Genomic DNA, 11,573 nt, shown 5'->3' with positions numbered 1-11,573 from the left:
AACGGCCCCGGTGTGGTAGGGACGACCCCGGTCAGGTTGAAACGGCCCCCGTGAGGTAGGGACAACCCCGGTGATGTTGAAACGGCCCCCGTGAGGTAGGGACGACCCCGGTCATGTCGAAACGGCCCCGGTGTGGTAGGGACGACCCCGGTGAGGTTGAAACAGCCCCCGTGAGGTAGGGACGACCCCGGTGAGGTCGAAACGGCCCTGGTGTGGTAGGGACAACCCCGGTCAGGTTGAAACGGCCCCAGTGTGGTAGGGACGACCCCAGTGAGGTTGAAACAGCCCCCGTGAGGTAGGGACGACCCTGGTCAGGTCGAAACGGCCCCGGTGTGGTAGGGACAACCCCGGTCAGGTTGAAACAGCCCGGTGTGGTAGGGACAACCCCGGTGAGATTGAAACGCCCCCGCGAGGTAGGGATGACCCTGGTCAGGTCGAAACGGCCCCTGTGTGGTAGGGACGACCCCGGTCATGTTGAAACGGCCCCCGTGAGGTAGGGATGACCCCAGTCAGGTCGAAACGGCCCCCGTGTGGTAGGGACAACCCCGGTCAGGTTGAAACAGCCCCGGTGTGGTAGGGACAACCCCGGTCAGGTTGAAACAGCCCTGGTGTGGTAGGGACAACCCCGGTCAGGTTGAAACGGCCCCGGTGTTGTAGGGACGACCCTGGTGAGGTTGAAACAGCCCCCGTGAGGTAGGGAGGACCCCAGTCAGGTCGAAACGGCCCCGGTGTGGTAGGGACGACCCCGGTCAGGTTGAAACGGCCCCCGTGAGGTAGGGACGACCCTGGTGATGTTGAAACGGCCCCGTGAGGTAGGGACAAATAAAGAGGACCAGTATGGACTGATGAACAGGGGTAGATACAGAAGCAGAGCAACATTGAACACAATGTTAAACTACAGTGGGAAGCCTGGGGAGGGTTGGGAGGGGGATTAAGAGACCAACTGAAGGACTTATATGCATGCATATAAGATTAACCAATGGACACAAGACACGGGGCCGGGGGGGGCGGGGGGTAGGGGCCGGGGGAATGTCAAGGGGGGGAAAAAAGGAGACATATGTAATACTCTTTGTAATACTTTAAGAAATAAAAATTATTAAAATAATAAAAAAAAAAACTGAAAAAGAAAAAAAAAATTTTGTTTTCTTTAACTGAAGGTCATATACATTTAAAGAAGCAGAAATTGTCTATATATAATTTATGGTATGATTAAGATTTTAGACCTGTTTGGGTAGCTTAGTTGATTAGAAGTATCATCCTGATATGCCAAGGTTACAGGTTCAATCCCCAGTCAGGGCACATACAAGAATCGACCAATAAATGCATATATAAGTGGAATAGCAAATCAATGTGTCTTTCTCACAGTGTAAAAACAAATTGATGTCTCTCTCTCTCTCTGTTTAAAAATCAATAAAAAAGACTTTATATCATAAAAACCTAAATAGTTTCTTTAAAATCACTTTCTTCCTACAGCATCTATAGGGGCAAATAATATCTTTTTGAGAATTTAAGTTAGATGTCCTTACCAAAGCTTTTTATATCTACATGACAGATTCCTCTTTTAAAAACTTTTCTTTCAATTAAGGTTTTAGGATTCATATTAAATCCAAAATATTAAAATCAACTGTGAAAACTAAAAATAATATTGAATGTAAACTATAATTGAAAAATAAAACTTAAAAATATCAGTTGTGACAGTCTATAACTTTCAATACTTTCTGTTGGTTGCATGTTCAAATGGCAAAGAATACTTTTTGTTGCAAACAAAGCCATCTATTGGCCCAAATGTTTTAACTGGAAAACTTTGTTGTTAATCTCTGTGTTAAATTCCCCCTTCAAGTATACTTGAGGGTGGTAAAGACTTAAAAATTATTGTCCTCCAAGGTGATTTGAATACATTGATTGGTTGAATACTAGGGATCATTTAATCATAGTCATGGGGCTTACGCAGGAATAATGTACGCATCTTAATACTTGACCTTTCTTCTCCACCCTTCCTCCCTCTTTTACTCGTAATACACTGAGTGAGAAATTGTAGCACTATCTTCCTCTTACAAATGCTAGTTGTGGTCACCCCAAAGTGCCTTAATTATTTCAGAGCCCTTAATCTGGGATCTTTCATGCTACAATTTTTTTTTTCTTTCCATTTTCCCATAAACCACTGATGACAACCTAGAAATACACATAAAAATTTTAGAGAAACAGATGAAACCAGATTAACAGGAAAATACTTGTCTGCATAGTTGCAAGGCTTTCTTTTTTGCCCTGGGCAGTGTATATCTAAATATACATTCCTGTTTTTAGAATTTGGGAATACAAGGGTTGGAAGATATAAAAAATCATACCTTACAGAATGTCTAAATTGAAACATAGGATAGTATTTATTCTCAGGAATGATGGAGAGCCTGGCATCTTGGAAGTGAAAATAGCAGTCATTTACAAATAATATCAGAAATACAATTTGTGCTTTAATTTATATGCTATACAAAGTTATATGACTATAACTGTAAGTTCTCTTTCTCCTCTTTTCTCCTTTAGTTTTCTATTTGCAGAATTTGATAGCTGATGTATGTAACAGAGAGTATTTATTATACTATGAAGAATATTATTTTTAAACTATTTTAATATGTGTAATTATTAATTTTAGGATACCCTTAGACTATTGAGATGCAAATCAAAATGCAAAAGAATTAAGTGACCAAAAATATAATGTAATATATAATATGATATGATATGATATAATATAATATAATATAATATAATAATATGATATAATATGATATAATATATGATATGTACTCAGAAAAGGAAACCCAGGAATACCCAGTCTAGCTATAGATGGTCCCTGATTTATGATGGTTTACTTAGAATTTTTTTAACTTAAAATGGTGCAAAAGTGATAGCATTCAGTAGAAACTGTACTTCAAAATTTGAATTTAGATATCTGGAGCTACAATATTTTCTCGTGATGCTAGGCAGTGGCAGCAAGCCACAGCTCCCAGTCAGCCATATGGTCACAAGGGTAAACAACCTACACTCTACAGCAGTGATTTCCAACCTTTTGCATCTCTTGGCACACATAAACTAATTACTAAGATTCTACGACACACCAAAAAACATATTATAGTTTTTGCCAATCTGACAAAAAAAATAGGTATAATTTTGATTCAGTCATACCAGACAGCTACTGTGTGTTAGCTGTTGTCATTTAAAAATAATATATGTACTTATTGCTTTCAGAGAGGAAGGGAGAGGGAGAGAGAGATAGAAACATCAATGATGAGAGAGAATCATTGATCAGCTACCTCCTGTGCACCCTGCACTGGGGGCTGAGCCCACAACCAGAACATGTGCCCTGATGGGTTCATATGTTGATGCTCAACCACTGAGCCACGCCAGCCAGGCAGCTATTGTCATTTTTTAATTTGACAATGTAAGGGAAAAGAGGTCAGTCAGTGCCCCAATAGTCAGGTATTGCATGTTTTAAAAATTCTTGCAGCACACAGGTTGAAAATTGCTGTTCTGCATGTTGACATGTCAGTATTTTATGGACATTGTGTTCTTCTTAAAAAAATTTTTTTTTATATTCTATTGATTTTTTACAGAGAGGAAGGGAGAGAGATAGAGAGTTAGAAACATTGATCAGCTGCCTCCCGCACATCTACTGGGGATGTGCCCGCAACCCAGGTACATGCCCTTGACCGGAATCGAACCTGGGACCTTTAAGTCCACAGGCCGACGCTCTATCCACTGAGCCAAACCGGTTTCGGCCATTGTGTTCTTTTATGGGCATTGTGTTCTGAGCATGTTTAGGTAGGTTAGACATGATATTCAGTAGGGTAGGTGTATTAAATGCATTTTTGACTTAAGATATTTTTAATTTACAATGGGTTCATCAGGATGTAATCTGTAATCCCATCGTAAATCGAGGAGCATCTAGAAATCCTTTTGTGGATAGCATTTCAAAAAGATAGGCAGTAATTCTCTGGAACAACTGAAATTGAGGTCTGTGCTTCTCTTTGTCATTGAGTTGCTTCTCTCAGGGGCATCTCTATGTTGTATATGGTGAAATGTGAGGCTGTAGGGATTTATTCATTATTAAGGAGGTTGATGACTCTCCTAAACAATACTAGAGAGGAAAACTAGCTCTACATAATTTTTTATTACTAGAGGCCCGGTGCATGGATTCCTGAACATTGAAAGTAAATTAATTAGAAGGTGGCTGGTGGGGCGGGACTGGGTGAGAGGGGCCGGACATCCCTGGAGCCAACCTCCCGCTGTCTCTTTCTGGCTGGCCACACCTGGGGCAGCACTGGGGCTTGAAGGGCATCTGCAGAGTGAGCGAGGTCCTTCCGGCAGGTGGAGTCTCTCAGCCTGGCCTGTGGGATTGGGCCAAAACCAGCAGTCTGACATCCCCTGAGGGGTCTCGGAGTGCTAGAGGGCACTCTGCAAAGTTGCTGTCGCTCAGCAGCTCTGTGTTGAGCATCTGTTCCCTGGTGGTCAGTGAGCATCATAGCTACCAGCCCGGTTAGCCGGTGGGTCAGTGGGCCGGTCGCTTAGGCTTTAATATATATAGATTTTAACATATGACAAATCTGGTATTTTGAAACAATGGGGAAGTGAATGAGGAAGATTTTATCAAAAAAGGAAACTTTAAAATATATTGATTGACCTGAACACAATTTGAAGAGGTTTATAATACATAGAATATATCTGGATATTTTAAATGAAAACACAAATTGGAAAAATATTAGCTTCTATATCATATAAAGAGTTCATATGAAGTGATAAACTAAATACCACATTCTAAAAAAAAATGAACATACAATTTACTTGGCTCATTTAACAAGAAAAAATTAGTAATGAGACATGGAGAATGATCAGTTTCAGTAGTAATTAAAAATGCAATTTTAAATAGCAACATATTATAATTTTTGGAGAATTAAAATGACTAATGGTGAAATTATTTTAAAATATTTATATTTTTTTCAGATATCAATATAAATTGCTCAAACCATTTTATAAAATCATTTGCCAGTAAATATAAAAGGTTATACAGTATCATCTCCTTTTGATTCTCTAATATTCATAAAAATGTATTCTATTAAAATTAGAAAAAAACTTCTTTTTTTTTAGGGCAGCTTAGTATTCCACTGTGTAGATGTATCACAGTTTTTTAATCCACTCATCTGCTGATGGGCACTTAGACTGTTTCCAAATCTTAGCTATGGTAAATTGTGCTGCTATGAACATAAGGGTGCATATATCCTTTCTGATTGGTGTTTCTAGTTTCTTGGGATATATTCCTAGAAGTGGGAACTAGAGAGCATTATGATAAGCAAAATAAGCCAGTCAGAGAAAGATAAATATCACATGATCTCACTCATTTGTGGAATATAATGAACAACATAAACTTATGAACAAAAACAGATCCAGAGACAGAGAAGCATGGATCAGACTGTCAAACCTCAGAGGGAAGGTAGGGGAGGGTGGGGGTAAAGGGGAGAGATTGACCAAAGGACTTGTATGCATGAATATAAGCATAACCAATGGATGCAGACACCAGGTGGGTGAGGGCATGAACAGGTTTGGGGTGGGGAGGAAGGGGGAAATGGAGGGATAAGGACACATATGTAGTCAATAAAAATATATATTTTAAAAAAGTTAGATACTGAGTATTTTAGGCATTGTGGGCCATACATCTTTGTTACATTTTATACTTTTTCTTTTATTTAAAGCAAAAAACTCTTGAGTGTAAAGACCATTTTTAGTTCAAGGACTGTACATTGGCAGCCCGGAGACCAGATTTGGCCCACAGGCTGTAGTTTTGCTGACCACTGATCAACTGTATTGGTTATCATTTTCTGTATAACAGATTATCCCACAACTTAGTTACTTAAAATACCAAACAATATTATCTCACTTTATGATCTATGGGTCAGGAATCCAGGGCATGGCTTATTTGGGTGCCTTTGCCTTAGCATGAGAGAGCAAAAAAGAACATGCAGAATGAAACCCATAGTCTCTTTGTAACCTAATTTCAGAAGTGACTCCTATCACTTTTGTGTATTATATTCATTAGAATTGAGTCATTAGGACCAGTTCACACACAAGGGAGGGGGTAACATATAGGTGTGAATACCAGGAAGCAGAAATCTTTGAGATTGTCTTAGAGCAGTGATGGCAAACCTTTTGAGCTCGGCGTGTCAGCATTTTGAAAAACCCTAACTTAACTCTGGTGCCGTGTCACATATAGAAATTTTTTGATATTTGCAACCATAGTAAAACAAAGACTTATATTTTTGATATTTATTTTATATATTTAAATGCCATTTAACAAAGAAAAATCGACAAAAAAATGAGTTCGCGTGTCACCTCTGACACGCGTATCATAGCTTCGCCATCATTGTCTTAGAGGCTGTCTACCACATCTATCTATTCAGTTTTCTGTAACTTAAACAAAGCATGTATTACTCACCCAAGTTTTGATAAAAACATTTAAGAAGTGGTGTTCATGACAGTCTTGTGATATGCTTCCCCTACCCCCAGACTGATTCCTGTCCTCTAAAAAATACTGTGGTAATCTCTTCCAAAAATACTGTGAATATTGCTGATTGCCTAGCTGTAAATTCTCAATAGTGCTGCCATTGGACTAACATTTTATCATCATGTCCTTGGAGATCTTAGGAGACATTTTTTTTGTCAAACATGTTTTAAATATCACACTACTTATGCTTCCTTGGACAGGTGAGATCAAGTTAAAATAAGTTTCAAGGACTGTAAAATAAGTCATAGCAATGCTATAGCTCAAAGGATGTCAGAAATAGGACATTCCATCCTCACCTTCAAAACAGGCAGTTATAGGGCTGATTGTATATTATAGAGGCCTAGATTTTTTTTTTAAAAAAAAACTAACTAGTGAAGCTTTCTTTCCTCCACTTCCATTTATGCTCTCATAGCAAGATTTATATTATCTTGTAGAATAGTCAACAGACCAAATCGGGATAAATTATATTTTATAAATCTTTTGATAGTAAATCACAATCACAGCTTAATTCAGGGATCTGTTAAAATAAGACAATTCCAGTCATTAATAGCTACTATCTAGATAGCAAGCATATTCCAATACAACGTTTTTTTCTGAATTGAAAATATAAAGTACTATAGTTTAAGTGATATATCATTCCAACTTCAGTCTCACTGACAGAACTTCCCTCCATCAAGTAATGTAGTAATTACTACTTATTGGGTGTATACTATGAACCAAATGCTGTGCCAAACAACTTTATATGGATTTTTTCATTAATTTTAACAACTCTGAGAGGTAGCTACTATTTTCATGTGCATTTTACAGAGATTGAGCAACTTGCCTACGGTCATTCAGTTAGTAAATGATGAAGCCAAATTTTAAAACCCAGCAGGGTAAATGCAGAGCGCTTTTTCCTAAAACAGAGGCACAGTGTAACATTTGTTTATTTGAAACTGCTAAGGAAACTTTTCCTAGGAAACAGTTGGCTAATTTACTGGCTATTTTTTGAAAGTTTGATGCCACTAGATGGCATTATTTTCAAGTTTTTATTACTTAAGGTGGAAAAGTAACTCAATTTTATTTTTATTTAAAAATTTAGCTTTTTGAGGTCCAATTGAAAAATAAGATTATAAGATACTTAAAGTGATACATCATGGTGAACTGATAAATGTATATATTGTGAAAGGATTCCCCTCATTTAGTTAATTAACACACCCATTACTTAATTATTCTTTTGGTGAGAACATTTCTGTTTCACTCTCTTAGCATATTCCAAATATACAATTTAGTGTTATAAACTAGAGTCACCATATTTTACATTATATCTTCACAACTCATTGATCTTATAGTTGAAAGTTTGTACCCTTTAACCAACCTCTGCCCATTTGCCCCATCCCCTGGCTCTTGGCAACAACTTTTCTACTTTCTGTTTCTTTTCTTTTTAGATTCCATATGTCACTGAGTCCATGCATTATTTGTCTTCTTTGTCTGCCTCATTTCACTTAGCATAATGCCCCATGTTATCACAAACGGCAGGATTTCTTTCTTTCTCATGGCTAAATTACATATACACTAGAGACCCAGTGCACGAATTCGTGCATGGGTGGGATCCAGCCAGCCTGGCCCCAATTGGCAGGTCAGGGCCAGGCCTGTCAGGAGTTGGAAATCCCTCTAGCAGTCCGGGACCCCTTGCTCCTTACTGCCCACCTGCTCATTGCTCCTTACCACTCAGCTCACTGCTCCTTAGCACTGCCATGGAGGCAGGAGAGGCTCCCACCACTGCCACTGCGTTCACTACCTTTATGTGCAGTTGTCAGTGGGCCAGCTGCTCTCTTCCTTCTCACTTAGGGCGAGCAGCATGTGAGAGCAGAGTGCACTGTCGTGGAACACAGAGGGCTGCCCGGAGCTGAGGGGAGTGGCTGGGCCCACAGGGTGAGAGGTGGACACAGAGGACGCTATCTCACCTAATTGTGGGGCGGGCTGGCTGGCCTTCATCGGCCTGACCCCACCTAGGGAGGGACCGAGCAGGGTGTCTGCCTCTCCATTTTCCATCCTTCCATCTGGGACACCTGTCACCCTTGCCAGGCTTCCCCCAAAGTGAGTTCAGCTCAATCCCTGAATGTGAAAGGGCATGGGGGGGCCCTCCACTCCAATGCCCCCTGACTCCCAGTGACAGGACCTGGTGGACAGGACCTGATCTCAGGATGGTGGCCACAGCTGCAGAACATAGATCTGCTTCAAGAAAAGCTGGGAATTCAGATTTTTGTATGAGCCCCTATTCCAAAAGGTTGCAGTTTATTCACATTGTGGCAAAGACACCTTTAAGAGTAACATAAGTGGGTAAAGTTAGGGCCAAACAGGGCCATTTCCTCATCCAATCCCTCTGAGGCGCGTGGACAGAACCAAATCTCAGCTCTTTGCAGGACACTTCTGGGTTTTTTTTTTTAAGCTTAAAGGACAGTAGTCTGTCTCCATTCTTGTTCTTTGGAATTTTTTCGTCATCGGATAAAAGGATACGTACATTGGGCAATCCTCTCGAGATACAATATTCCAGTTGAACCCATGTGATGACGACAGTGCCCGTCAGAGGGAGGGAGCCAACAGATGGGGAGCAGGGAATTCTGAAAACCAAAGCGATGACAGAGATGCTAAGCCTTTCCTTCACGTGTCTGACACCCCTCTTCAGGCGGCCTGCAGGCCAGGTGTCTGCTGGACCTTTACCACTTGATGTCCTGGCAGGCTCCCCTGGGCCCTGCTAGGTGGTGTGCAGGGCTGCCTGGGGCCAGGGGGAGTCATCCCCCCACCCCAGCCACTCCTGGTAGAGCTCCTGCACGTGGGCGCTGGTCTCCAGGGGCCACACCGGGATGGCAGCATAGATGCCTTTCATCTGCCGCGGCAGTGCCCTGTCTGCACACCCGTCGTCCGCCTGGGCCTGGCCCCTGCCGCTTAGGCATCCCTGGCGCAGGCCAGGACCTCCACAAAGTGGCAGGGGGACTTGCCCCTCTACAGCTTCAGGACCATGTTCTGGATGTTCCGAAAGCCGTAAGCAGCCTCAAAGTGTAGCAGAACCTCTCCGTCCCTTTCAAGGGTGACCTCCTGGAAGTCTTGTTCCTCAGCTGGAAGTCTTGTTCCTCAGGGTGCGGTAGGTGAGCACTCCCACATCCTCGTTGAACAGCTCCTTGGCCATGTGCCTGAAGATGTGTGCCAAGTACCCGTTGGAGCTGGCACCCTCGTGGGGCCTCACCTCCTTCTCTTTCATGTCACTAAGCAGAGTGTCCACGGTGGCATCATTTGAGGCGAGGTCACTTTGCTCCATTATCTGGACAATTTCACCTGAGGTTAACATGCAGTCAGCACCCTGGGAACTATTCAAAGCTGTGGGAACATCTTCTCAAAGGGCCTCCAGTTTCTTGTCATAATACAGGGCCACAATGACGTGAAAAATCTTGTCTGGGGACAGGTTCTGCCATCTGGTGAAGTAATCCTTAACCAGACAGCCCATGATCCGCTGGGGAGACTTGGCCGTTCAGAGGTGGGGGTGATGGGGTGACCCAGCACATGCTCTGCATATCGGTCCCAGCCGGGGCAGGCGGAGGTCAGCATGGGTAGCCGGGGCTCTTCCTCACGGTGCCAGCAGTACCAACACACAAATTCCTTCTGACTCTCCAGGATGCTGCAGTCCGTGGCTATCTTCATGTCAAAGACAGTGCACCCCTAGGCTTTTGAGGAAGCCGCAGAGCCTTCTGGATGCATCAGTGTCACCGAGGCTGAATTTAGCAGCAAAATAAGGCAGAGACTGAGGGCACATGGACACTGCCAGCACCTTGTGCTGTGAGGTATCACATTTCATATTAAGGTTCAGAACACGGAAGAAGTCCTTGGTGTTCTGTTGAGAAACTTGGACTCCTTCCTCTGCAGTCACACAACTGTCACACGCCAGGCAGTCACTCAGAAATATCTTGGCATCGGCCAACTTATGGAATTCTCCCTTCTCTCCGTTCTCCTGAGCTGGATTCTGGACATTGACTGTGGCATTCTCTTGGTCATCGGTTTTTCTTTTTTTTTTTTTTACTACATTTCTTCCATGTGCAGTGATCACACTTCATCTGGAGCAGGGCAGGTGGGGGCCGGCTCAAGTGACCTGGAGGAAGCACAGGGAGAGCAGTCAGTCACTGCTGGTCATCCCAGGCACTGCTGTCGGTAACCTTTCTTCCTTGTGGATTGTCTAGGGAGGGGAAGTGGCCACAGTGCCCGAGGCCAAGTTGGAGGAGGCCAGCAGCGCTGTTGGGATCGTGCCGGCAGTGCTGGTCCGTTGGTGACTGGCCTGTCTTCTTCAGATTCAACCTGCAGGACTACGAAGGGAGCCAGTCCAAGGGAGGGGAAGCGGCCTTAGTGCCCAAGGCCAAATTCCAGTAGGCCGGCATCACTGTCGGGATTGTGCCAGATGTGCTGGTCCGTTGGTGCCTGGCCTATCCTCTGGAGATTGAACCTATAGGACTAAGGAAGCCAGTCTCCAGTTCCACCCGCCTCCACCACCGATTGATTGGAGTCCGAGGGCCAGGAGGAGGGACCAAGAGGCCTGCCTTCCAGCTGCTCGCCAGTCCCCATGCCACTCACTCCGGTTCCCTGTTAGCCATCCCCTGATCAATGGGAGCCTGCCAGCCGGGGGAGGGACCAAGTGGTCTGCCTTCCGCCCACTCACCAGTTGCTGCTGCCATGGATTCATTGGAGCCCGAGGGACCCCGGTTCCCCTGTTAGCTGATCAATGGACCTGAGGGCTGGGGGATGGACCCGTAAACCGTTCGGTCGTTATGGACCCTGGGTTTTTATATATTAGGATTTCACATTTTGTTTATCCATTGATGGACACTTAAGATGTTTATGTAAGTTGCCTTTTTATAAATAATGCTGCAATGAACATGGTAGTGCATATATCTCTTCAGTATTCTGTTTTCATTTCTTTTGAATATAGACACAGAAGTGGGATTGCTGGATGCTACGGTAGTTCTATTTTTAATTTTTTGAGGAGCCTGCATACTGTTTT

General features: G+C 43.0%; 1 pseudogene; it reads right to left on the bottom strand.

The window, feature by feature from the left end:
* Positions 1-9,284: 9,284 nt before the first annotated feature.
* Positions 9,285-10,635, bottom strand: LOC139006974 (nuclear prelamin A recognition factor pseudogene; annotated as a pseudogene).
* Between the last annotated feature and the right edge of the window lie 938 nt (positions 10,636-11,573).

This window comes from Myotis yumanensis, unplaced genomic scaffold, assembly GCF_028538775.1.
Source record: "Myotis yumanensis isolate MYYU_CA2020_CCGP unplaced genomic scaffold, mMyoYum1.0.hap1 SCAF_1, whole genome shotgun sequence".
In the NCBI taxonomy this organism is placed as follows: Eukaryota; Metazoa; Chordata; class Mammalia; order Chiroptera; family Vespertilionidae; genus Myotis; species Myotis yumanensis.
The sequence above is the reverse complement of the archived record's forward strand: the minus strand, read 5'-3'. Positions and strand labels throughout refer to the sequence as shown.